The sequence below is a fragment of the Psammomys obesus genome, unplaced genomic scaffold (genome assembly GCF_907164565.1).
Source record: "Psammomys obesus unplaced genomic scaffold, mPsaObe1.curated_primary_1811, whole genome shotgun sequence".
NCBI lineage: Eukaryota > Metazoa > Chordata > Mammalia > Rodentia > Muridae > Psammomys > Psammomys obesus.
The window spans coordinates 850,038-877,593 of NW_026596092.1; positions in this window are offsets into that span (position 1 = coordinate 850,038).

The following is a 27,556-nucleotide window of genomic DNA, read 5'->3' on the forward strand; positions in this document are numbered from 1 at the left end:
TTATTTGGCTTATACTTCAAGATTATAAGCTTTCATTGAAGGAAGTCAGGACAGGAACTCAAGTAAGGCAGGAACCTGGATGTAGGAGCTGATTCAGAGGCCATGGAGGGGTGCTGCTTACTGGCTTGCGTCCCATGGCTTGCTCAGCCTGCTTTCTTATAGAACACAGAACCATCAGCCCAGGGATGGCACCACCCACATGGGCTTGGCCCTCCTACACCAATCACTAATTAAGAAAATGCCTTATAGCTAGATCTTACGGAGACATTTCCTCAACTGAGGCTTTCTCTCTGATGACTCTAGCTTGTGTGAAATTGACACAAAAGCAGCTAGTAAAACAGTTTCATCATTCACAGGAAGCATAAAGAAGGTGTTTCCAAATAAAGACTTACCATTGGGGCAAACAGTGCTCCAACTGTATTTAACAGTGCTCTGATAATGTGTACTCCCAGTAGTCCAGAGAGAGGTGTGTCCCTCTAATCTGCCTCCTTCTAACACTTTCCTCACTAACACGGTCTACCTGCTAGATAACAAACAGGTGGAGGGCAAGTGTCTTTGTTTTGTTTTGTTTTCATTTTGCATTTGCCAGATCCTCGTTAAATAATATGTAGTCTTCTGTAGTTGTTGAGTGATTGGTTGGTTGAAGGATGGGTAGATCAAGAAGGAACACATACTACCTGCATGTAATTGAGTTCTTATAGGAAGAAAACCTGTGGTAACTATACAGGAGGTGAGATTCCATAATGGCACTTGAAGAGATCTACCATTTTATCATGGCTCCTCTTTCCTCTATTGGCTTGTGGGTACCTTATTGGAATGAAGTACGGAATTCCTTCCCCTGTAGTAGGGCTTGTTTCCTTGGTGAACTGAGCTGTGTTCTGGGTTCCATATCCTGATCCTGTGATGTCCAGTTGTATGATGGTCACACTGGCAAAGAGCAGGTCACTCAGGGACAGCTGTGGTCAATGGACCATACTAGCTTTCTCTTTTAGAGCTGGATTTTTTTGTGATAAATTCTTATATAATTTATCATACTTTACTTTTTATTTTAGGTAGTTTATGCTTTCTAGACGTTTATAAAGTAATTTAGATTTCATCATAATGTTTACTTTAAAAAAAGATTTGAAATCTCAGCAGAAACTTGGAACACAGTAGCCTTAGTTGCCTTCCAACTTCCAAGATAACAATTCTGTCAACATCCGCTGTCCCCTTGAACTCCATGAAGGTGGAAGTCTATGGTTCAGCAGCTCTTAGGATGTAACTGCACCATGGGAAGAGGAATAAAACTTTGTGATGGCCCATGTCTCATGCCCCAGGACCTCAGTATATTTGTGAAACATAAGTTCCCAGCCCAGACATCCTTGGCTGTCCTTGGAACTTCAGGTCTCTGCTGCTTCAGCTGGCTGGGGATCACTACCTGTCACCATTTCTAACATCCATCACCCCTGTCCTTTTGTGTCAAGATTGATACCTTTCCTGGGCCCCAAAAGGACGAGGAGTTTACATGCTAAGTCAGACATATGACCTAATAGGTAAGATCCAAGCCAGTGGTAAGCATGAGGAAAATCTGGCAGAGGGCTTGCTCAGTGGTTTGACTTGAGTACATGAGTACACTTTGAGCTCCTGGGGCACAGGAATGGTGTCATGCATGCTTTGTTCTTGTCCCAACAGGGATAGGACTATCATCTGAGGAGAGAGGGCTCCCTGAAGACTCCTGGAAAGAAGGCGTGGGCTCCAGAACAGGAGGGGCACAGACACAGGAGAGGTCTCCCAGGAGAATGAGCAACATTCTCCCTCCCTTCTCTCCTTGGTCCCAGACTTACTGTCTAACATTTGCCTTTGCTCTCTAATGTGGAGCTCTGCTAACCTCAGGAGCTAGCAGATGGCAAGAATGGGGAGGCAGTGCTCGGTGGACAGTCCTCAGTGGGGTCACATGGCTGGTGGAAGGTGCATCTGCATACTTACGCACATAGGACTTGTACACGCTTCCTGAGGGAGTAAGTGCAGACTGTCACCTGGCCTCACACATGAGGCTTTCCCCACAGGGTCTGTAATGAGGAGGAGCGTGAGCCCCCAGCAGGAAGGAAAGAACACCTTGGATAAAATCACGTCTTCAGGTTGGGGAGGCGGCTCAGTTGGCAAAGCACTTGCCATCACAGCTTGATGACGTGAGTTCAAATGCCCAGCACATACATGAAAAGCTAGGTAGGGTGCACATATGTAACCCCAGCACTGAAGGATGGAGACAGACAGATCTCCGGAGCTTGCTGGCCAGCCAGTCTAGCTCAAACAGTGACCTCTGAGTTCAGTGGGAAATACCGCCTCAAAAACAAAAAACAACAAGCAAAAACAGGTGGAAAGCGACTGAAAAAGGATGCCTGAATTTGACTTTTGGCCTCCACATGGCACGCAAATACACATATGTGCTCTCACACACACAAGAGTATGCAAATATTCATCCACCAGGCCTGCACACATAGACTGTTCTGCCACGGGATGTGATGAGACCGTGAAAAGTGTCCGCATGGTGTGTATATTGGCTCTACAATCGGCTGCTAACCACTGTCCAGGAGCTCAGTCCTGCTGCAGGCACTGATGTGCAGGATCTGCAGCGACCTCACAGACAGGCCCCCTTCGTTCCCCGTGTGACAGTCAGGGGACAAGAGTTTTGAGAGCCGCCGTCTCACTTAAGTGTACTCTGACCCTGGCTGGAATTTTCCCCTAGCAGTCTGACTTCAACACACACACTCACTCACTCACTCACTCACTTATTCACTCCTGCACACACGAATTCACACTCACACTTACACACACACACATCTTCACACACACAATTGGAAGGACATACACAAGATGTCAACATTAGCTACGTTTCAATGGGTAACGCCCAGGTTTTCTTTCTTTTTTTTCATGTGCTTTCCAATATTTTGATTATTTACCTGCCTTATTTTACTTAGGAAGCTAAGAAGTGACATAATGGGAGCTTGTGTGAGATGTTTATGGTAGGCCTTCAGGTGTGTGGCTTTCCATCATCAAAGCCACAATGGTGCACCTGATTCTCTATGGGTCAACTCACAGGTGAAAATAGCTGCTGCCCACTGCAGGGTCTCTTGAGAGAAGGCCTCATGGGAGACAAGAGGCCTCAGCTCACCTCCAGCTCACCACAGCCATCAGACCAGACCAGTGCCCAGCATGCTACATCTGATGCTTTGCAGACTCCAGCCCCTTCAAGAACTAGGAGCATGGGCTTCCCAGAGCATGTAGGGCACCCACAAGGGGATGTGGTTTATACCAAACTCATTCCCAAGCCTGCGACAGGTGGTCCTGTTAAGAAAATGACTTCTTGATTTTGTATTCAGTTTTTAAGGTCATGGACACTTAGGGAAACCATTTCTTCTTTTCCTAACATTTTTTCAGGTTTTTATTTATTTAAATTTTTATTTTAACTTTTATTAATTACACTTTATTCACTTTGTATCCACCCATAAGCCCCTCCCTCCTCCCCTCCCAATCCCACCCTCCCTTCCCCTTCTTCATGCATGCCTCTCCCCAAATCCACTGATAGGGGAGGTCCTCCTCTCCTTCCTTCTGATCTTAGTCTATCAGATCTCATCAGGAGTGGCTGCATTGTCATCTTCTGTGGCCTGGTAAGGCTGCTCTCCCCTCAGGGGGAGGTGATCAAAGAGCAGGCCAATCAGATTATGTCAGAGGCAGTCCCTCTTCCCATTACTATGTAAGCCACTTGGACACTAAACTGCCACGGGCTACATCTGTTCAGGGGTTCTAGGTTATCTCCATGCATGGTAGTTGGTTGGAGTATGAGTCTCTGGGAAGACCCCCGTGTTCAAATTTTCAAACTCTCCTTGTGGAGTTCCTGGTATCTTCAGATCTTACTGTTTCTCACTTCTTACATAAAATTCCATGCACTCTGCCCAACAGTTGGCCATAAGTCTCAGCGTCTGCTTTGAGAGTCTGCACAGCAGAGCCTTTCAGGGGCCCTCTGTGGCAGGTTCCTAGGTTGTTTCCTGTTTTCTTCTTCTTCTGGTGTCCATCCTTTTTGCCTTTTGGGATGGAGATTGAGCATTTTAGTCTGGGTCTCCTCTTGATCAGTTTCATTAGATGTACAGAATTTAGTAGGTTTATACTATATTATATGTCTATATGAGTGAGTATACACTGTGTGTCTTTCTGCTTCTGGGAGAGCTCACTCAGGATGATCCTTTCCAGGTCCCACCATTTACCTGCAAATTTCCTGATTTCCTTATTTTTCATTGCTGAGTAATACTCCACTGTGTAGATGTACCACAATTTCTGCATCCATTCTTCAGTTGAGGGGCATCTGGGCTGTTTCCAGCTTCTGGCTATTACAAATAAAGCTGCTACAAACATGGTTGAGCAAATTTCCTTATTGTGTACTTGAGCCTCTTTTGGATATATGCCTAGGAGTGGTATGGCTGGATCCTGAGGAAGCACTATTCCTAGTTGTCTGAGAAAGTGCCAGATTGATTTCCAGAGTGGTTGTACAAGTTTACATTCCCACCAGCAGTGGAGGAGGGTTCCCCTTTCTCCACAACTTCTCCAGCATGTGTTGTCACTTCCACTTTGTCCACATTAAAGAATCTCAAGGAAGAATCTTCCTGCCCACAAATGCCATTGGGGGATGGCCATCTGGTTTTATGTGCAGCCTGCTTGGCATGATGGATTTCCCCCTTAAAACCCCTGGATGATAAAGAGGTGGCCCCAGAAGAAGGCTTGCAGACCACACTAAGCCCATGGGGTGCTTTTTCTAAACCAAGCTGTGGCTGAAACAGAGGTTAAATTTCCACAAGTGAAGCAGCACCTCGCATTGCTGGGGCTACGTGGGAAGACAGGGGGTCAGCCACAGTTTCCTTGAAGGCCCTGCAATTGGCATGAGAAACAGCTTGTTTTACATGTACCGGGCCCTGCCAGTGACTATGCTGCTCCAGAGACACACCCTCACCTTGGGTTCACACCCTCTGCTGTGACAGGCCGTCACAAGGGCCACATTGGCTGCTGTGATTAGTTCTTTTATTATTATTATTTTAGTGTCTTTATTTTTTATGTGGTTAGTTCTTATTATGCAACATTCTGCAGTCAGCAGGCAGCCCCCGCTCTCATCCTAAGGACGTTCTTATTGAGTCTCTAGCTGTTTTGTTTTTAGCATTGGGGGTGTGGGGGTGTGGCTCTAATCATTGGCCATAAAGACAAGTACTACAGTCTCAGCTACTCTGGAAGCTGAGAGAGGAGCATTTCAAGTTCAAGACCAGCTTGGGCAGCACAGCAAGACTCTGCATTAAAAATTAATTAATTAATTAATTAATTAAAAATAAATAAATAAGTAACCCAACTACTGGCTATATTGTAAGGTGACTGTCATGTATTTCTTCCATGATTGAAGAGAAAATGTTAAATCCTTCTTGCTCTTTTGTCCCTGTCTGCATTCTCTCTGTTACAGACACATAATAAATAAATATTTAGCAAATAATGGTGATTCCTTCCTTTGGAATTAAAATTTCTATTTTCCCATTCATATTACTGTCTGCACAGGTACTAATGGACCCCAGGGCCCATGAACTCCCATGTCTTTTGTTATATGTCCTGCCAGTTTCATGTCCCTAGGGATCCCCTCATTGTTCTTTGACTCTCCCTGCCTCAAATCCCAACACTCCAACTCCCCAATGTCTTGACTCACAAGCTTCCCTCCACACTTTGACTTCTGAGTTTCAGCCTGCTCTGAGATGCACCTCTCTGTTGACTGCATTATCTTGGGCTCCCTGGGCGTGGCCCAGGCCTCTTCTCTCATGGTTTTCTCCATGAGATGTGGACATATGCTTTGCCCTACTCTGCAGGGAGTTTAGGTGGCTTGGATGCGTGGATGTGATACCACATCTGCTAGCTTCCAGAGACAATCTGGAGCTGTCAGAAGCCACTGTGTGTCCTATTGTCTCTGCAGATCTGCAGGTTTCTAGCTTTCTGATGAGTGTGTGGTCTTTGTGGTTCACTCCATGAGATCTTCCTGCCAAGGGATGAGTCCTTTAGTTCCATGAAGTTTCTCTTGACTTCTTTGGTTGGTTCTCTCTTGCACCCTATCTCTCTTTTAATCTTTGAGCCTTTTCTGGAATGTCCATCTGAGCCATCCCTGCCCCCTCATGACTTCTCTCCTATTCATCTTTGATGCCTTTTATCTGTGCTTCCTTCATGTGCCGGCTCTTTTGGACCATCAAAGGCTTCTTGTGTTTGCTTTGTGTGCTCTGCTTCATGGCTGTGGGGCCTATCTGGGCCAACAAGGTTAAAGCTTCTTCCCACATTTCTCCTGCTTCCTTCAGTTGTTTCAAATTTACACTTTTCACATCTGGTTGTGTTTGTATTTCCTCTGCTTAGGTGTTGTTGGTATTTCAGGACTTCATTTAGGCTGCCAGCTTCCTTGGCAAAGTTGTATTTGAATGTCTCTCCCAGCCTGTGGAACAGACAAGAGGCCTGGGCTGTTGTCTGTGCTCATGCTGCTCCAGCTTCCTACACAACCTGGTCCAGGCTTAGAGGTTACATCATGGTGTTTGCAGAGACACAAGCTTCCTGGGGCAGAGATTCTAGTCCACAGGACTGCGGAAGAGCCTGGCCACATGATGATCCCTACTGAGTCTTCTCAGCTCCCATGCATCTCTCCCCTGCCAATGGTTCTGGGAATCTGGGTTTCTGGGTTCACAGAGAGGCATCTCCTGATTCCTCACTGTCTTCTTAGCTGCTTTCTCAGCTCTGTGGACATCGACTTTCTGGGCTTTCCTCTTTGTTCCTTATTTTTGCTGTTTTGTTTAAGAAAATTCCTGTAATATGGTTGAGTTTTAGTAGAAAACAAAAGAGAGACATCTTCTTTCTCTCCACCCCCCCGTCTCTATCTCTGCTGTTTTTATACAACTGTTAGTTCTAACAATATTTTAAAAATCTAATATTTGGGCCACCAAGGAAGCATAATGTATAAAATCACTCGCTGACAAACTTGATTTAATCCCCAGGAACTCTATGGTAGAGGAAAGAACCAGCACTCAAAAGTTGTCATCTGGGCCCCTCCCATGCCAAAATCAACCTCTCCACTCAGACAGATATCCCCCACACTCTAGACTTGGACAGGACTTCCTTCCTGTATTCCAGCACAGTCCCCTCTGTTCAGCATGCTTCATTTCTCTTCAGCCATTTCCAATGTTTAGGTCCAACCTGCCTGTTCATCCTCTTTTCACCTCAACCTGCTCTGTCCATATCAGACACAGAGTTAACAAAAGAAATCTGCATGCCCAGCTCTCATCACAAAAATACAAACAATATGAAAGATTAGGCTAGTATCTCCTTCCCCAAACCTACCGATCCCATGGAAGTGTTTGCCAATGAGAATTACCTAGATGAACCCTAGGACCTCGACTTTAAAAGAGTAATCATAAATGTCATTAAAGAGTTTGAGGAATTTAATGAAGATACAAAGAAACAACTCAAGGAAAATAAGAAGAAAAAGCTTCAGGAGAACAAATGCTTTAGTGATACTTGGGAAAACACAAATACAAGTCAGATGGAAATGATGACAATAATACAGGACTCGAGAACAAAACTTTAAAAGCCAGAAGAGCCAGAGTAATGCATTACACGTCCTAAAAGATCATGATAACCAACCCAGACTACTATACCCAGAAAAAAACAAACAAACAAACAAACAAAAAAACAAAAACAAAACAAAAAACAAACCATCACACTTGAAGAAGGAAAAAAAGTCATGCTATAAACAATCTAAAAATATCTATATCCAGCAAACTAAACCTTGAGAAAATGCAGAAAGCATATTTTGGGCTCAAGAGAAGAATGAGCACAGCAGAGGGACTGTGGAAAGAAATCCAGACCCATAATTATTAAAACATAGGGTATGAAATAATAACACCCAAACTCAACAACACAATGGACTGCAATTAACACACACATTTCAATAATAGCATAAAATATTAATGGCCTCAATTCTCCAATCAAAAGACACAAGCTGACTAAAAGGATCAAGAAACAAAATCCACCCATCTGTTGTCTACAAGGAGTACATGTTAACTTTGATGACTGGTACCATCTTAGAGTAGTAAGATAGACAAAGGTACTCTAATCAAATGACCAGGAAGCAAGTAGGTGTTACTATCCTAATATCTGGAAAATAGACTTCAATCTAAAATTAATCAGAAAAGATAAAGAGGGGAACTTCATTTTAATCAAGAGAACAGTTAATCAAGAAGACTTTACTATCCTAAATATATAAACACCAAGCTCTAGAGCACTCAAATTTATAATTTTTTTTTCTTTTTTCTTTTTCTTTTTTTTTTTTTGTGAGATAGGGTTTCTTTGTGCAGTCCTACTGTTTTGGAACTCACTCTGTAAAGCAGTCTGGCTTTGAACTCACAGAGATAGGCCTGCTTCTGCCTTCCGAGTGCTGGGATTAAAGGTATGTACCACTACTTCCCAGCTTTGTACTACTTATTTTAAAGACACAGATTACCATCAACCCATTTATAGTGGTTTTTTTTCCTTTTTTAATTAATTAATTTATTCTCTTTTTTGTAAATTTTTTTATTAATTACACTTTATTCATTTTGTATCCCCCCATAAGCCCCTCCCTCCTCCCCTGCCGATTCCACCCTCCCTCCCCTTTCTGCATGCATGCCACTCCCCAAGTCCACTGATAGGGGAGGTTCTCCTCTTCTTTCTGATCTTAGTCTATCAGTTCTCATCAAAAGTGGCTGCATTGTCCTCTACTGTGGCCTGGTAAGGCTGCTTCCCCCTCAGGGGGAAGTGATCAATGAGCAGGCCAATCAGATATAGTGGGTTTTAATACCCTACTTTCTCTAATAGACCTGTATCAGAATTAAATGACATCATACATCAAATAGATAGATATCTACAAAATATTCCACCCAAACATCAAAGAATACATATTTTACTCAGTAGCACATGAAAGCTTCTTTAAAATAGATCACATCACTGGACAAAAAATATATTTATTAAATAAAAATACTGAAATTATCCCATGTATCCTATATGATCATAATGCAATAAAACCTAAAGTTGACAGCAAACAATCTCTAGTAAATACACAAAATCATGGGAATTAAACAACTCATCACTGAATTAATGAATAAGTCAAAGAATCAATGAAGGGAGAAATAAAAGTCTTCCTGGAACTAAAACAAAAATGAAAACAACACAGCAAAATCTCTGGGACACATTGAGAGCAGTTCTATGGGGGAAATTTATAGCTTTAAATGCCTACATAAAAAATACAAATAAACAACTTAATGATGTAACTCAAATATTTTTAAAAAAAGCAAATCAAATCTAAATTCAATTGATGACAAGAAATAATAAAAATCAGAGAATAAGTTAGTGAAACAGGAACAAAGAAAACAATACAAAGAACTAACAAATTTAAGAGCTAGTTCTTTGAGAAGATAAACAAGATTGACAGACCCTTGGCCCAATTAACCAAAAAAAAGAGAAAGAGAAGACCCACACTAACAGATACAGAAATGAACAGGGAAACACTACAATAAACAGTAAAGAAATTCAGAATTTTATAAGAGAGTAGTTTAAAAACTTGTACTTCATACAGGTGGAAAATCTTAAAAGAAATGTATCCATTTCTAGATTCAGTCAAATCACAGAAATCAAACCAAGAAGTTAATACGTAATCAAATACACAACAAAAGGGGAGACTGAAATAGTGACAAAAAGCTTTCCAAGAGCTCGATGAATTCACAGTAGGAGTCCACCAGACTGTCAAAGATCTATAGCTAATCCTTCTTAAACTGATTTTTAAAAAGAAAGAAACAGAAGGACTCCTAGACTCCTTCTGTGAAGTTTAATGCCCAAACTAGGTAAAGGCACATCAGAAAACCATAACCAAAAACAAACAAAAAACGCTGTAGGCTGTTGTCCCTGATAAACATAGATTTAACAATGCTCAATAAAATACTTTCATCAGGGTATCAAAGCAGAAGCAGAGACGCATAGCTAAACTTTGGGCAGAGTGCAGGGAATCTTATGAAAGAAGGGGGAGATAGAAAGACCTGGAGGGAAAAGGAGCTCCACAAGGAGAGCAACAGGACCAAAAAATCTCAGCACAGGGGTCTTTTCTGAGACTGATACTCCAACCAAGGACCATTGATGGATATAACCTAGAACCCCTGCACAGATGTGGCCCAATGGCAGCTCAGTCTCCAAGTGGGTACCCTAGTAAGGGGAACAGGGACTGTCTCTGATATGAACATAGTGGCTGGCTCTTTGATCATCTCCTCCTGATAGGGGAACAGCCTTATCAGACCACAGAGGAAGAAAATGCAGCCAGTCCTGATGAGACCTGATAGGCTAAGGTCAGAGGGAAGGGGAGGAGAACCTCCCCTATCAGTGGGAAGGGCATGTGAGGAGATGAGGGAGGGGGGATGGGGAGGGGATGAGGGAGAGGGCTACAGCTGGGATACAAAGTGAGTAAACTGTAATTAATAAAAAGAAATAAAATTTAAAATCCTTTCAAACAACACAGATGTATATAAAAAGATTACCCAGAATAACCAAATTGCAGAAGTGCTAGGACGGGTCAACAAACGCAAGTCAGTAAATGTAATAAATCACATACATGGACTCAAAGACAAAAATCACACGAGCAGAGGCAAACACAATGGAGCTGGTGGAGGTCCTGAAGCAAGGGCTGCAGCAGGTCACCAGCCACAGCGGTCAGGACAAATGGGGAGAAGACAAATTTTTTGGCCATCACCGATGGGTCATATACACCACTGCAATAAATGACAAAAATGTATCCTGGGTTTTGGAGGGAAGCATGGCGTCTCCTGAGTGACACTGCAGGTGTCGCTGCATGGCTGACAACCCTCCAAAAACCAAACCAAACCAAACCAAACCAAACCAAACCAAAACAAAACAAAACAAAACAAAACAAAACAAAACACTGATTGCTCGGAAATTCATCTGGACCTGACTGGCACTCCGAAGCAATATATTCATTTTTCTACCACTAAAAAGAAGATTCACGAATGGGTCCTACCTCTGGTACCTTTTAAGTAACAACAGTGGAGCACGTACAGGCTGGTGCAGGACTTCCCTTGGAATCATAACTCTACAGCTGACTGTGAACTTGATTAAAGTTGCTTGACCAAGCCAAAAAAAATTACATGATTATCTCAACAGATGCAAAAAAAGCCTCTAATAAAATAGTTTCACGATAAAGGTCTAGAGAATGTTTGACTAGAGGGAATATACCTCAACATAATAAAAGCCATATATTAGAAAATCACAGTCACCATCATTCTAGATAAAAAAAATACTTGAAGTAATCCCATTGAAGTTGGGGATGAGACAGGACTGTCCACTATTCACTGTCCCTACTTCTCTTCAGTATTGTACATGAAATAATAAGGCAAGAAAGGAAATTAAAAAGGTACAAATCAGAAAAAGAAGTCAACCTATTCCTGTTTGTAACAGGATGATATAATACATTAGAGATTCTAAAAATTCTACTAGAAAGTATACAGAAACAATAGACAAGTTCAGCAATGTGCCAGGACATAGCATCAGCTTGCATAAATCAATAATAGTGTTTTTATAGAGCACCAACAAATATACAGAGAAAGAGAGCATAGATATACTTCCATTCACAATAGCTTCAAAGTATGTTTAAGTCTAAGCCTAAGGAAGAGAGCAAAAGTCTTCTACAATGAAAACTTTAAATCTCTGAAGAAAGAGAGAAAGATTTTAGAAAGTGGAAAGGCATCCCATGCTTATGGATCAGTAGAATAAGCATAGTGAAAGTAATCACTTTGCTTAAAGATTTTTATAGATTCAATGTAACTCCAATCAAAATCCATATCTTATTCTTCACAGAAATAGTAAAAATAATCCTAAAATTTGTATGGACCCACAAAAGACCCCAGATAGCCAAAACAATAGTGAGAAAAAAAAATACTGGAGCGATTACCATTCCAGGTTGCAAGTTATACAGGGTCACAGTAATAAAAACAATATGATTCTGTCATAAAAACATGCATGTAGACTAATAGAACAAAGTTAAAAGATTCAAACCTGAGTACACATAACTTCAGCCATTTAGTATTTGACAAACATACCAAAAACCGTAAACTGGAGAAAAGAAAACACCAACAAATGATGCTAGGAAAACTGGATGTCCACATACAAAAGAATGAAACTAAGACCTGTATCTATCACTTTGCATAAAAACTAACTCAATGGGTCAAAGATATAAACGTGAAACTTAAAACCCTGAAAGCTGCTGGAAGACGGCATTGGCAGTACCCTACATGATATGCCAAAGGGCCTTCTGACTAGGACTCTGTTTGCTCAAGAATTAAGCCCAACAATTGGCAAGCGGGTTTTCACAAAACCAAAAAGCTGCACAGCTAAACAATCTTCTTGCGATGAGGAAGCTCACAGAGTAGGAACGAATCTTTGCCACTATCCAGCTAACAGATGATAAATATCTACAATATATAAAGAACTCAACAAACAAAACAGAAAACAAATGACACATTCAAAAAAGGGGGGGAGGCTTGGTACTTGAATAGAGAGTTCTCAAAAGATGAAAAAAAAAGTTTAGAAATTGCTAAAAGTGTTCATCATCCCTAGCAGTTAGAAAAATGCAAATCAAAGCAACTTTGAGATTTCATCTTCCCCTAGTCTGAATAGCAAAGATCAACAAAATATCTGACAACAAATATTGGAGGGGATGTGAGGAAAAGGGAATCCTCATTTACTGTTGCTGGGACTGCAAACTGGTCCAGGCACCTCTTAAAATCAGTGTCGTGAATTCCCAAAAATAAACAGATAAGCACGTCTATCCTATCCAGCTATAACCACTCCTTGGCATATGCTCAAAGGACTTGACATCCTCCTTCACAGATCTTGCTCAGCCGTGGTCATTACTGCTCTACTCACAAAAGGCAGGAAATGGAAACAACTTAAATGTCCTTCCACTAGAGAATGGATTATGAAAATGTAGTACCTATACACTGTTTTCTTCAGCTCTGAAGAAAAATGAAATCATAAGCTTTGAAAATAAATGGCTGGAATTAGAAGGAATGATGTCAATAATCCAGACCCAGGAAGAAAAGCACTGCGTATTCCCTCTCATTTGAGGGTCTCAGCTCCCGATCTTCAGATGTGGGCACATACTCTGGAGTAATTACAGAAACAAAGAAAGTAAGAAGGGACTATTGTCAGGGTAGGGGAGGTGGGGAGCAATAAAGAGGGGAGTAGCAGTATACCAGTGATCTGATCAGGAAGTGGGAAAAGGGCTCTAATTAAGGACAGAGGAGGTAGATAAATACAGAAGGAGAAAGGAGAGTAAAATAACAGTAAGGATGATTGAAAGGTCAGCAGGAATCATACTATTAACTATCTACCAAACCCCTATAATATATGCAATTATATATAATATATTATAATATGTATTTTGTATGTTCTGTAGAAATGTAAATATATATATACACATATATAAATGTGATTATATAATATATATGTGTATATACCTACAATATATCTGATATACATATAAATGAATTTTGCTGTCTTAGCTGTTGGCTGACAATGCTCTCTCCAAGAACCAAAGACCATATAACAAAGCCCCCAACACCCACCATGTGAAGCCTCTTTTGAGTTGTTGGTCAGGGTTGTTCACGAGACTCCCCAGACATTATAGGCTACTACTGTTTCTCTTAGCTGCCACCCAGAGACAGAAAGTACGTCATGATTGCTGAAGACACTCCTATTTAGACCTAGGACCCAGAGACTCCTGAGCTGAAAGTGGTTTGGAAGCCTCCTCCCTGAGGTCCGGCTTTCTAACTGAACTTAAGTGTCGCTTGACGAGAGGAAAATAACACCTGGTACTGGAAACCTAGTCAGCTACCCAGGGTTATCTCACGGATAACGTCACGGATCTCGAAGGAGAACCTACAACTTCCACTTTATTAAACCTGCACAACAGCTAACTACAGTCTAAATATTTGTCCTAATATCCACAGATAAGTGTAGTCCTCACCCCTCACCAAGGAAACGGACAGAGACCATAGCAGAAGACCACAACCAATCAAAATGCAGAGCTGTGGAGCCCATTCCCAATGGATGGTGACAGGCGGATACCAGGCTGGTTGCAGTTTGGGTGTCCACAGCCAGTGGTCAGTTAGCACCTCTTAAATGAACTATATGTGCAGAACTTCAGGCATTAAGGCAAGTTAAGGGCAATCTTTCTCAGGGCTTCACGAGAGCAACCACAGATGTTAATGTCTATGCAGACGTTCTTCAGGTACAGAAAACCTTGGTTGGATTCAGGTAAGAACACTGAGCCTTGCATGGTCCCCATATTTGGAGCCAAAAGCAGGCTTTTGTGGCACATGGCAGGAGGGTCATGTTGGCATGTAGCAGACAAGGCAGGGGAAAAGCAGAGCTCTACTAGCTCGGGGTTTTCTGCACCTTCATCCACTCACCACCCTTCAAGTACAGCTGGGTAGCAGCCTGCAGCCTGCGTCTCTCAGATGCCAGCCTCCCTCCACGAGGCAGAGAAAGAAACTGCACCCAGGCCTCTATCTTCCTTATCTATATTGACAGCTGTTCTCAAGGTCGAGGGCTCAGCTGTGGTGACAGTCCTTGGACACACCTGTCCTGTGCCAGGTGGCTCTGATTTAATGTTGGATGCCCATTAGGAGGCTGTGTTGTCTGGGTACCAAAGCGTTGCCCTCTTGGTGGGCTCACAAGTGCTGTGTGAGCCTGGCAGCTCTTGGTGTTACTAGACTTTCATTTGTGCCCCAGTCACTTGAACTGCTCTCTAAGGGTCCCTTCCACTTTCTCCTTCTCCCGAGGATGGTATAACCTCACAGAACCACTGGCCCACTCCGATGTCAGGATCAGGCAGAAGAGAGATGTGAAGATAGCCCATGATTTAGGGTTCTTTCAGGAAGAATGACACCTGCTTATTTGGACGTGACAAATGGGAGGCTCCTCTGGATGGTTGCTGCACTTGCTACCTCACAAATCAAGCGTCTCTTCATTCCCGCTGTTGCCTCCACATGGCCAGCTGAGCAAATGGACACAGCAACTGGCAGGCAGTTTCCCAGGAGCAGGCCTGGGAACCTCAGGGACAGCCAGCTGCCACCTGCGTGTTAGGGTCTTTAAACACAGGGCTTCTCTCGAGAGTGGACCCGGAAGTGGGTGGAAAGCTCTAGACTGTCTGACAGTTGTGGCCATGGGATGTGACAGGTTATACTTAGCTTTCAGATGGCGGTCCTCAAGACAGGGGACATGGCGTGGGCACTTCTGGGGATCTGCAGTAGCTACCTCTGCTCCAGCTGCGGAGAGAGGTAGCAGGGGCCTGACTCAGCCCCTGAGGCTACACTACATTTCTATGAGTAGGAGCACAAGCAAAGAAGCCGCTGCTCCTGAGGTACGTCACAGGATCTGTCCCCAGACTTGAGACAGGACCAGGAAGCTCAGAAGGACGGCCTTGAGGTGGGAATGACCAGTATGTGTGTCAGTTGCTAATTGATTTTAAACCTGGGTGAACTCCAGAAAAGATGAGAGATAGGTTACATCAGGAAGTACACACAAGGCAAACAAACCCCAGTAACTTATGAACAGAAGAAACAGGGTGAAAATGAGACCCAAAGCCAGAGGAACGGCCTAACAGCTGAGCACACTGCAGTGTGGGTGACAAACTATTGGTGTGAAAGCTGAGTGGTGAGAAGGACTCTGATCCATGCCTAGAGCAATGACTGATGGGACTCCAGGCTTTGTAGATTTGTCCCTAGAGCCCTGGTAGATACATGTGGGCCACCTTCCTGGTTGAGGAAGGAGCTGAGCTGTAGTACCTGCATGCTACTGCTGTGGGTGCAGATGTCCTAGAACTCACTGTGCTGGGACCCAAACTCATGTGGAGGGGTAAAGCCCTTTTGGGGGAAGCTTAGAGGTTACCAAAAGATTTAGTGTGGATTCTTCCCTGTGTTTTGTCATGTGGCTGTGGCAGAGAGCTGCCCAAAGACAGCAGCAATTACCTCTGTAGTCAGGTGGGCTCTGGGTATATAAGCACAGGGAAGATGCAATCAAGCCATGTGACTTCACTGTGAATGAGGCTCCACATACCCACTGCCCTTTGGAGATCTAGAAATGAGCTGGGTCAGGAAGCCCTGTTACTCCAAATCTTCTTGGCATGTGTATAATCTCATGAGGTGCTAAACAAACGTTCAAAATGGCGCCTCTGTTGCTTGCTAGGGACAGCCCCCAACACAAATACACACACATCGTGTGTACATATGTATGAATGGGTTCACGTTGTGTGGAGGCCAGTGGCCAGCAACAAGTGTCCTCAGTTTCTCTCTACCTTGAGACAAGGTCTTTCACTGAACCTGGTACTCACCCGATTCGGTTATACTGGCTGGGCTAGCAAGCCCAAGGGATACTCTTGCCTTTGCCTCTTCCGTGCTCAGATGATGGTCATATGCTCCTTTGCTCAGCTCTTCAGCTAGGGATCTGGCTTCAGATCCTCAGGCTTGCACAGTGAGCTCTTTACTGATGGAGCATATCCTCAGCCCTAGAATCCTTTAAAAGAGTTACTTGAGTAACATCCTACACACTATAGATGTCTGATTTGGGGCTTACAGGCCCTTCCCTTCTTGTTTGTATCTTACTTTCCTTGCTAGTTGACAAAGAAAAAAAATGCCCCTCCTCCCAGTTCCAGTGGGAAGGAAGAGCCCACCGCAGTGTCAATCACTGTCCCCCATTAGTGGACAGTCATAGCTTGTGCTGTCACACTGTGACTGTGGGGATTACTCATGGACAGACTGGCCGGCCCTATCATCACCACAAGGGTTCCCTCCTCTTTCGACACTGGCCTCGGCCCCTGCACCTGTGCTGCTTCCCACAAGAACACAAAGAGGAAGCTTCTGCTCTCTCTTTGAAAGGGGAAGCATAGATGGATCCTGGGTATTTCTAGAGAATTGATTTCTGCTTTCCCAGAAATAGCTCTCTGCGGGCGAGACAGTCAGCATTGCTCAGGGATGCTCACAGCAGGAAAGTCCCACTGCTGGGCCCTAGGATGAGGCCTAGAGTCTCAGTTCCTTCACATGTAGGGCCTCTTGTATTAGTGATAGAACAGTGGGCGATGCTTTTATTACTGTGTAAACTTTCTCTTTAAAGAGAAGTAAACTATGAAAAGGATCCAGTCTTATAAAATTGTATTTTTGTTGAAGGATCTGTAGTCCCAAAGGTAGTCAACTTCATCTACAGAAAAATAAGAACAGTAGCTAGCCAGCAGAAGCCATAAAGAGCTACCAGTAAGATTATATTAACTAGGGAACCTATAAATGGCTGGTGTCAGTGCTTCATTTGGCCTAGGCAGGGTTTTCAAGACTACATGAAACAGAACTGTAATTTCACCATGTTCCTAGCAAGGTCTACAGTTAATTCAAACTCATGATTAGTGTCACATAACGTTGGGCCCGACTATAGCTCACAGGTAATGGGATCAGGCTTCAGGGACAATCTGATCCAGCAGCAAGCACTTGATCTTGTTTTTAATCTTGTACCCTCAGCCCCCCTAGACTGGTCACTGCCTGGTGGTTTCTGACAGAACAAAGGTCATGAGCATGAAGGTCCAGCACCAGAGGCCAGGGCTGAGGGCTGGTCTTGCTGAGCTTATTTGTGGTGAATGTCCATCAAAATGACCATTGAAGGTGGCAAATGGAGGCCATGTTTCCAGACAGTACCTTAGGAATCAGTATAGCACCAAGACTATGGTGGAGAGCAAAGTGGGTATTTCTGGGGAAAAGGGAAAGGGTTGCTGAGCTTGGCAGGATGGTGCACCCAGTCTTACATGCTGCTCTGAAACTGGACAAGCAAAACTTGGGAAGCATCTAATTTGAAAAGATGTCACACATGTGGAAAAATTGAATAATAATCTTTCAGTATGTGCATACTGGACACTCATGTACTGAGTCCTCATTTCTGCTTTCCATGCATCTGTCCCTCCCTTCCTTATTTCCCAGGATCCACCTGTCCTTTACATTTCAAGGTTAGTTTCACATCATTAAAGTCCATATGTGTTTTAATCTTTTAAAATAAAAGCACACACATGGTGAGATGCATACATTCATCATAAGAATGCCATTCAATGTGTTCCATGTGTCTGTATGTCTGTATGTGGGGGCACACATCACTCCAGGGATCCCCATCGCTACCTCCCTGGATGCCCTTATGTCTTCTCTTCTTTATCACCACAAGTAGTGAACTTCATAGGAGGGAATCAGCTGCACAAACTTTGTGCATGCCTTCCTCACTGCGTGGTCTCCCTGAGGTTCTCCACATCTTCGAGAATGAAAAGTCATTCTTTTGTGACTCAGCAAGTCAGGAGAGAGATCCCAGCTCTGTGACCACAAGTCTGCATTTACAGCATGAGGGCCAGCCAGCCCCCAACTTTTCTCTCAATGGCTAAGGGATCACAGAGAAGCCCAGGCTTGCCAGAGAGTGAAAGACAAGAAACTAAACTTACTGGAGTTCAGTGAAAGGAAACGACATTGTTTAGAAAGGTGAGAATGTTCAAATTCATTTAATCTGTTAGGCCAAGACGTTAAAAAAAAAGTATTGAAGATGTAGAAGAAGACAGACTAAATAGGTAAGGATTGCTGCATGGTATACACATATATATATGCTTGCAAGATGCCATGGTGAGTATTTCTGAGAGTTATTTTATGTTTAGCACATATGTAACTTTTTATTTAGAAAACAACCATGACAAACAGACAAAGTAGGTTGAATTCTTTGGAGGAGCTTCTGAGTCCAACCATCGCTTTGGGCCTGTGATGACACAGAGCAGCAGTGACCCCACTAAATGGTTTGAGCTCCAGGATGGCAGAACTTGTGTTCATGCCTGAAAGCCCAAGTTAATGGGCTTTCTGGGGCCTACAGGGATGGGCCAGACATCTGAAGCCTTTGGGATAGAGCCTATGGAATTCGAACCGTAATTTAACTGTCTCAATCCAGTTTAGACAGAAGGTATTAATCAGCAACACATTATTTATGAGCCTCAGCTGAAAGCTCTGCCACGTACATGGTTCTGCCTGGTGGAGACAGTGGTTAGTTCTGCATACCAAACCGTGCTTAAGACTTAACACCCTTCACATGTACAGACATACTCAGGCAGACACCCAGAGACACAGCCCCTATCCCCAGTACCACACATGTCCACATGTGACATTTGCACACACGTAATTATAGACATGCACAAATTTATATACACCTACTTTCATATACTCTCACAAGCACAGATTAAAAACACTGTGTAGAGGAATTTTAATCCAGCAACATGGCTGCTCTGATCACATCCAAAGACCTTCTAGGTCTGTGTGATCTGGCTGGAATGTAGACATGGCAGACATTTTTAATCGATCTGACTGGAATATATACATGCCCTTAGTTCATACCTTTAATCCCAAACAATGATGTCTAATTAAGGGACAGGCAAAGTGATGAATCAGAGAAAGATTTGACAGAATCTTTTGACATATGCCCAACTCTCACAAGAATAGCACAGGAAGGAGAGGCTATTTAAAAGAGTGCAGGGAGAGTCAGCCAGTCAGTTGGGAGTCAGTTGAGATGCAGTGCAGTTGAGTTCTTAGCAGAACAGCTGGTGGCAGTTCAGTTTGTGGAGTTCAGGGGCAGTTTTACAGAGACAGGTTCTAAAAAGAACAAACTAGATAGAGGTGAAGACAGAAAGGGCCAGAGAACGAGAAGGAACTAGAGGATTAGAACAGATTGCTACAGTTAGTTTGAGGCCAAGCCAACAAATTCAGTCAGAAGGTGAGAAAAGCCAGATTGAATCAGTCAGACCAGAAAGGAGTTTGAGCCAGAACAGCTGAATTGAACCAGCCAGCTAGAATTCAGAATTATCTGGAACGAGCGAACATATTCAGCAGTAAGATCGAGAGATAACAATTACATCCAACAAATAAAAAGTACTTTTACACACAGAAATGCACGTATACATATATACATATCTATGTCTAAATAAATTTTCACACAGAAACAGACACACTAATGATGCACACACACACACACACACACACGTAATCATAGACATGCACAAATTTATATACACCTACTTTCATATACTCTCACAAAAGTACACACAGCAGTGCACACATAAAAGCACATCTGTATCCACACACAAACATACACACATGCAATCATGCATATACACTCCCTAATCCCTAAGGTGGGTCTGGAACCAGGACCTGGACAGGTGATCACACAGAGCGACTTGGCAATGCACCCCTGGTTCTCCTTCCCCACCTCCTGCAGTTCCTGTTGTCTGAGTCCTACAGACCAGCAAGATGGGGCTGCATCTCCTGGGGTCAGTGAGTGTGACACCAGGACAGACCTTAGGAGCCTTTGAATTCTAATCATCACTGGCAGAAAACAAAGGGAAAAGAGAATTGGGAATTTCAGCTTGTCAGGGCTGATCAACCAGTGCTCATCAGACATGAGAACAAAGTGCATCACTCTTTCTGCCCCTGGGATGATTTGCCTCTACTACCTGTAGTTTAGAAGCCCATCCCAAGGGTGTGGAGAGATACCATGCAGACGGCTGTTGCTGAACGGTACCCTGAGCACACCTCTTCCTCACCTTCACAGCACAGGGCTCACAACAGCCAAGCTTACATAGCACAGTGGCTCAGTCACTCTAGAGAATTCCCATTCCCAGTTTTGCCCAGACCCAGTGCCTTGCCACTGTCTGCTGCTTTCAGGAACAAGTCCCCTCTAAACCCAGAGGGCCCGCCCAGGCTAAGAACTGAGTTAACAGCATGATGCAAATACATTTGACATCTGTGATGATGATGATGATGACAACAGGACAACACCAACTTTGATGATGCTGAGAAAGGTGAAGATGATGATGTTCACGATGCTGACCCTGATAACCACAATAGAGGTGATAATTACAATGATGATAATGACCACGCTGATAGTGATGATAATGACAGAGTAAGATGGTAATGTTGATATTGCCAGGCTATGACAATGAGAGTGATGAGGACAACCACAATGGTGATGCTGATGCTGGGAGAGTGTGAATGATACTGGTGATGCTGGCAACATCATCAGTTGTCTCTTCAGGCATGCACCAAGCTCTAGGAATGATTAATATTGATTAAGAGGGTTTAGAATCACCATGGAAACACTTCTGAGTATGTCTGTGAGGTAGTTTCTAGCTTGGTTAGGTTAATTGAAATTGGAAGATTCATCCTATTTGGGCAATAAAACACATGGGCTGGTGCTGAGCATGGTAGCACATGGCTTTAATCCCAGCACTCTGGAGGCAGAGGCAGGTGGATCTCTGTGAGTTCAAGACCAGCCTCATCTACAAAATGAGTTTAGGACATCCAGGGCTCTGTCACACAGAAAAAGCCCGTCTTGAAAAACCAAAACATACATGGGCTGGCATCCCAGACTGAATAAAAAGCATAACAGGAGCCACACACTAGAATTCATCTCTCTCTGCTTCTGTGATACGATGAGACCAGCTACTATGCATTTCTGCCATGATGACTTTCTTGACATTGGAAATTGTACCCTTCCTTCTTTAAAGTGAGTGTGTCAAGTAGTATGTCACAGCATTGAGAGAAAACCAACTATCCACTCACCTACCCAGCTTGCCATTTTAAAGTCTAGAAACCACACACCAAATGACTGCTTTCTTTTGCAGAGAATGCAAACCTGTTCAAGACCCAGACTGGGGTCAGGTCATGAGACCTGTTAGCACGATGAGTACATGGCCTAGCAGTGCCCTGCCTTTCCTCAGGGGCCCACAGAAAGACAGTAAGGTGAAGGCCCTTCTGTGAGGTTCCATTGCCTTTCTATGGCAGCTCAGACTTCTGAAGTCACTTTACTCCAGAGGTCTCTTGGTTTTGGAAACACATCAGCCACCATGTGTCACCTCTTCTGTGTTTGTAACATCAGAGTTGACACTGTGGAGACTTGCTGAGCCATGTTTTGTTCAAACGTAGACACTGAAGGACCAGGCATAGATGAGGTAAGGAACCAGCCTGAAGGCTCTGGAGAGAGTGCGGTCTTCCTGTATGGAAAAAGGTTAGCAGAAGTATGTGAGAAGATGCTGACGAGGGCTGAGGCCTCGGTGGTCATCACATGGACCAAAGGACCACACAGTATACAGGATTGGGGCTTCCAAGCCTGGCTTTAAGACCTACATACCCCAGAGCATGTGGGGCAAAGGCTGAGCCCCGATGAGCCCCATCCTCAGCAGGTCTCCATCTGCCCACTGTCAAGGTGTCAGTGTCCCTACCTGGTAGCGTGTATCATGTTAGGATGAAAACAGAACATGGGCTTGACTGAGTCACTTGAAACTAACTCCACTGTTAACATTAACACAATTTTCATGAAACACAACGAACAGTAGCGTGGACCATGGCAAGCCCCTCTCACTAAGCTGAGGGCCCACTGGTGTCTCTGTAGACTGGCCACCCTGCTCCTTTGGTGGGGACAGGGAAGCATGTGTGTCTGCACAGATTCAGCTGAAAGAGAGGGGATGGATCTCAGTGTTGTCTTCTTTTCCATCACATAGCACAGAGAAGGGCAGCTTCCTCAAGGCTAGCTCAGATACCACATGGAGTCACGGCTCCTAGCCTGACTCATGTACCCAAGGGTCTCCATCCACATGTGGCTGTGACATGGTGGCTCCTTCATTTGGAAAAACTGTTTTCCTGAGCTTCCAGACAGTGATGCATGTCTTTATGAACTATCAGTCACATTTAGAATCACCTCCAACTTCCTTGGGAAGTATTGAAAATTTTTGGGAAACTAACAGTAACATACACATTTTTCTAAAACTCCATGTTTTATTTGAAAGCTTCTGTCTTTAATTTTTTGATAATTATTATTATTTTTGCTATCAGTTCCATACATATATACAGTGCATTGTGGTGATTTTCACTTGTATTGTGTTCTCATCCCTCATCCACTCTTCACAAAACTCTTTCTTCCTAACAAATTTACTTTCCTACTTTTCTTCTCTTTGTGTGACAGTCCTGTGCAGGGAGCCACTGCTGCAATGTGTTTGGGATTGCGTCAGCCATGTCATATCTGGAGGACAGTGTCTTGCAGCATACCTCTACATCCTCCAGCTTTTAGAGGTGTTTTGCCCCCCTCATGTGATGTTCCCTGGGTTTTGGAGGGGTGTTATAGATGTCCTGTTTAGGGCTAAGAACTTGACAGTCACTTATCCTAAGCACTTTGGCCTGTTATGAGTCTCTGTGTTGGCAGTTGCTCTCTGCACACAGAAGCGTACCTGAGTGAGGCTGAGAGCATCACTAGTCTATGAAAGCTCCAGCCTTGTTATGGACAGTCGCTATAGTTTACTTGTTATTGTGGAGGACACGGAAGACACAGCTTCCCAGTATGCATGTCTGTGGACCTTGGCATTGTTGGCTGGATTGGACCACACCATGCAGTCCTCAAATGTGATCACTTGATTACATTCTCGTCGCTGCATCTCTAGACATCTCAGCCATTTCCACCATCTGAAGAGGCAGCATCTTCTTTGGTAGCCTATTGGAGTTGCCAGGAGAGATACTAGACAGAAAGCTGCATTATCATCATCTTGTGGGTAGGAAAACAGCATGATGTCCAGTGCCATGGATTACTCTACTCTGCGGAATCGCTTAAGGCTCTAATCTGGGTCCTGTCTTCCAGACCAGGAGAAGCCCTGAACTCTTAAATCTTGGGTAACAATTAGCAAGACATCATGGACAGTCTTGCAAAGGGGTATCTCAGAGTTGTTTGTTTATAGCACATGAGGAAAGTTATTAGACAACATATTCATGAGAAAACAAGCCCTGAACCATACATTTTGACTATGGATTGCTAAACATGTCCATGGAGGTGGATGGAATTTTTTTCATGTAGCTCTGACTAGTCAGAGCATTTGTTTTCTCTGAAGTGGACAAAACATCTGCAAAGCCAAGTATCCACACCATTTCACCTGCTGGGGGTTCTCAGTACCATAGATAACCATGCTGTCTAGGGAGGAGAGATAAGGAGAGCTACAGATAAGGGTGGTTCAGAAAGCTATTCAGACCCTAAAGCTGCAGGAAGTGCAGGGGCTGGTAGCACCCCAAAGCTAGGCCAGCACTCCAGAATCCAGATTACGCTATCCTGTGATTTCTAGGAGAGAAAACAAATGTGTGCTTTTATGAATGGCTACTTTGTCCCTTTAGAGGGATGAAGACCATCTTGGGTGGAGTTGGACCACATGTTCATAGACTGGATGAGGATGCTGTGGGTTAGAAACAGATTCCTCTAGAATCCAGGCTGACCACCGAGTCAAAGAAACGGGCACCATTTCCTGGGAGGCCAGCTTCTACTGGCCAAGGACACAGATGCCTGGCCAGTCTGTGCCCTGCTTCAGGTCACCAGCCAGAGCTAGAGAGGTGTGTCCTAGGGGAATGTGGGTCATAAAGCCTAGCCCAGAAAGCCACATGCAAGGACAGCAGGTTAGTGACAGACAAGAGGACAACAGTGTCCTTGTGGGCCATTCTTCCTCACAACACTCTTCTCATCCTTCTTGGGGCAGCAATGGTGAAAAGTGTGCTATTTCTGGAACCATGCATAGAGCGTGGCTGCTCATTTCTTTTCAAAGCACATTTAAATGTTCAGGAAATGGTGCAGTGTATAATTAGAGCACATTTCTTTCATCAATCATGGGTATTGCTGTTGCTCCTCTGCTCAGAGAGTTCAAGGTGCCATTTGTGTCTTTTGGAGTGCCAAAACATTGTGCTTTGGCATGGTACCTGTAGTGACCCAGATTCCTGAACCCTTTCAGGCTGAGGGTTGTCTCAGTCACCTTGTATATTCCCCTGTCAGTCCTCCTTCCTCTGTGGTGTTCGTGCTGTGCTCCTTTCAGCATGGTGATGCCTCACAGCTTATGGCTATGTGGCAGCTCTTGGCCCAGGGAGTGGTAATTTGCTCCTGTTGGGTGCACAGGTATTTAGAAGGGCTCTGAACCAGCAAGTCACCACAGTGAGGGGTCAGCGCCTTTCCTTTCGTCTTTCTGTGAATGCTGTGACTGCCTTTTTAGTCTTGTTCCCCCGAAGCACTGTCTTCCCCAAGTGGAGCTAGTTACCTGTGTTTTGTTTTGTTTTTTTGTCTCTGTCGGGTAAGTGAGAAGACAGTGCCCTGCATGAAATAGGAGGCCCTTTATTGCTGTGCCTACTTTCTGGCCTCCTAGAGGCTTCTTTCATGCCTCTGCATGCACTCATATGGCCAGGCCAGAAGTCAGCTTCAAAGCAGAGTAAAGTCTGTCCAAGCGGGCATGTTGGACAAATGCATCATGGGCTAAGGACACGAGCAGCTCCCTTAAGTGGGCCCTGCTAAATCACTTGGGATTTGATTTTTATAAATAGAGCCTATTCCCACTCTTTGAAATTTCTTTGGGGATGGGGAGATGAGTCGAGGTTAAGAGCACTTGCTGCTTTTGCAGAGGACCTGGATTCATTTTCGTGCACCTATATGGCAGCTCATAACCATGTATATCTCCAGCTGTGTGCGTGTGTTGGGGGTGGTCCTGGTGCTCTCTTCTGGCCATTTTGAGCACTGCACTCAAGTGGTGCATTTAACATAAATGCAAGCAAACATTTATAAAATAAAAATGAGTAGAATCTTTAAAAAGAAAATTCCATTTTTTGAAAACAATCTTTCCTCCTGTTTTTTCAATCAAATGCACATATTTTGGACAGTTTCGTCTTACTGCTTTAACAAATGTGCAGTCAGCCTTGACATTGTTCTAGGATACAGGATGGGCTTTGGAGAGAGACTTGCTTAGGTGGGAAGCCCAGCTCTGTAGCCGTGCTCTAGGGGAGGAATTTCACTCGAGACCCCCCGATATCTCATCTCTGCTTCCCGGATGCTGTACAGTGGATGGGGTGACGGCTGCAAAGTGCACAGGAAGTGATAGGAGCATGCCCCAGCTTTGATAAATGTTGACTCCCTTTGAAGCAAATAAGAACCTGGCAAATTTGTTCTACAGCTGACTGTAAGTTAATTAATACCACCCTCGCTCTCTTATCATTCTTAAATACAAAGCTAATTTGGAAAGATACATGTTTCTTTGAACGTTGCGTGGTTAAAAGCATTTGGAGCCGAGCTTAATTAAGAGAGAGTGGCTCTTAGCGTGCGATCCCTGTAGCCAGAGATGGGAAACTTCATTAGATTATGGACTTTGCTCCCTCCCTCAGCTCGGCTCCTCCTGGACCAACGTGGTTGATTGACCCTGTGTGAACTCCTTACAGCTCCCTGTGGGGCCAGAGGTCGAGAGGTAAACTTCCACCAGGCACAGGAGGGCGGAGGTTGGGCAGCAATCTTGGCCCAGTTCCCCTTGGGACAGTCTAGTGGAGATGACTCAGGACCCTGTAGGACAGTAATGACCCAGTGGCCTTCCCCCTAGGCTGAGTCTTCTGGCATCCTTGTGATGTGCAGGCTACATGGTGAGTATACAGTGTTTCCAGCCCTATGTGAGAGAAAACTATGAATGTTTATTCTGACTCCTGGGTCCAGGGTGGGGACACATAATCCCTACTTGTGGGCTGGATGGGCTCTTTTACTGCCTCTGTGTGTGGGAGGGGGCAGACATTCCATCTTGGTACTGGGAGCTTCTGCTGGAGAAGCAAGGCCTTGGGCTTCCTTCCAAGCATGCCACTCTGGTCTTCATGCTAGTGACCTGTGGAAGGGCCCTGCAGTGCCATGCCGTTCTCTGGCTCAGACCTGTCATGGGGTATAGCCTGCTGTGTGGTCTGAGAACCTGGGCAGGAGGTTATATGGATACCCTGGTTGTAGGTTTGACATCCTAGGGCAGAGCTCCCTGGGCCTTGGGTACCATCAGGAACTGCTTGTGGGAGGCTGAAGTTAGAGTCAGGACAAGCACCTCCACACCATGGCGCTATAGAGCAGAATTTGGGCTTCCTGTCTCCCTACACATTCTCTTCTACTGTTTCTGGCCTGTTCCTGACATGTAAGAAGTATGGGTAGCATGGATGAAGGAGGCAGAAGGCTGGGGTGTGAGCATGGCACCTGAGGCTCTGTAAACCTAAGACCTTGCCGACGTCTGCACCATTTCCTGTCTCAGCGACAAGATGGAAGCAGGATGTGTGTCACTGCTTTCGTGTCAGCAGCACATGGCTTCTGATACAGGCTGCTGGGGAGAGCGATCTCTTACTAGACTGACCACGCTTGGACAAACCAACTCTCCTTGTGTGGACTGACCATCCCTTCACATGCACTGGACCACCTGACACATCCTGCACAGCGTGGTCCTGGAAACTCGACTAGGGTGAGGAAGGACTGAGGAAGCAGCGAATAGACAGATACGGGCATAGAAAAGCTGTGGTCCGGTGGGCTGTGCTTGCCCTGATGGAGTGGCATGTACTATAAAAGCCTCAAACAT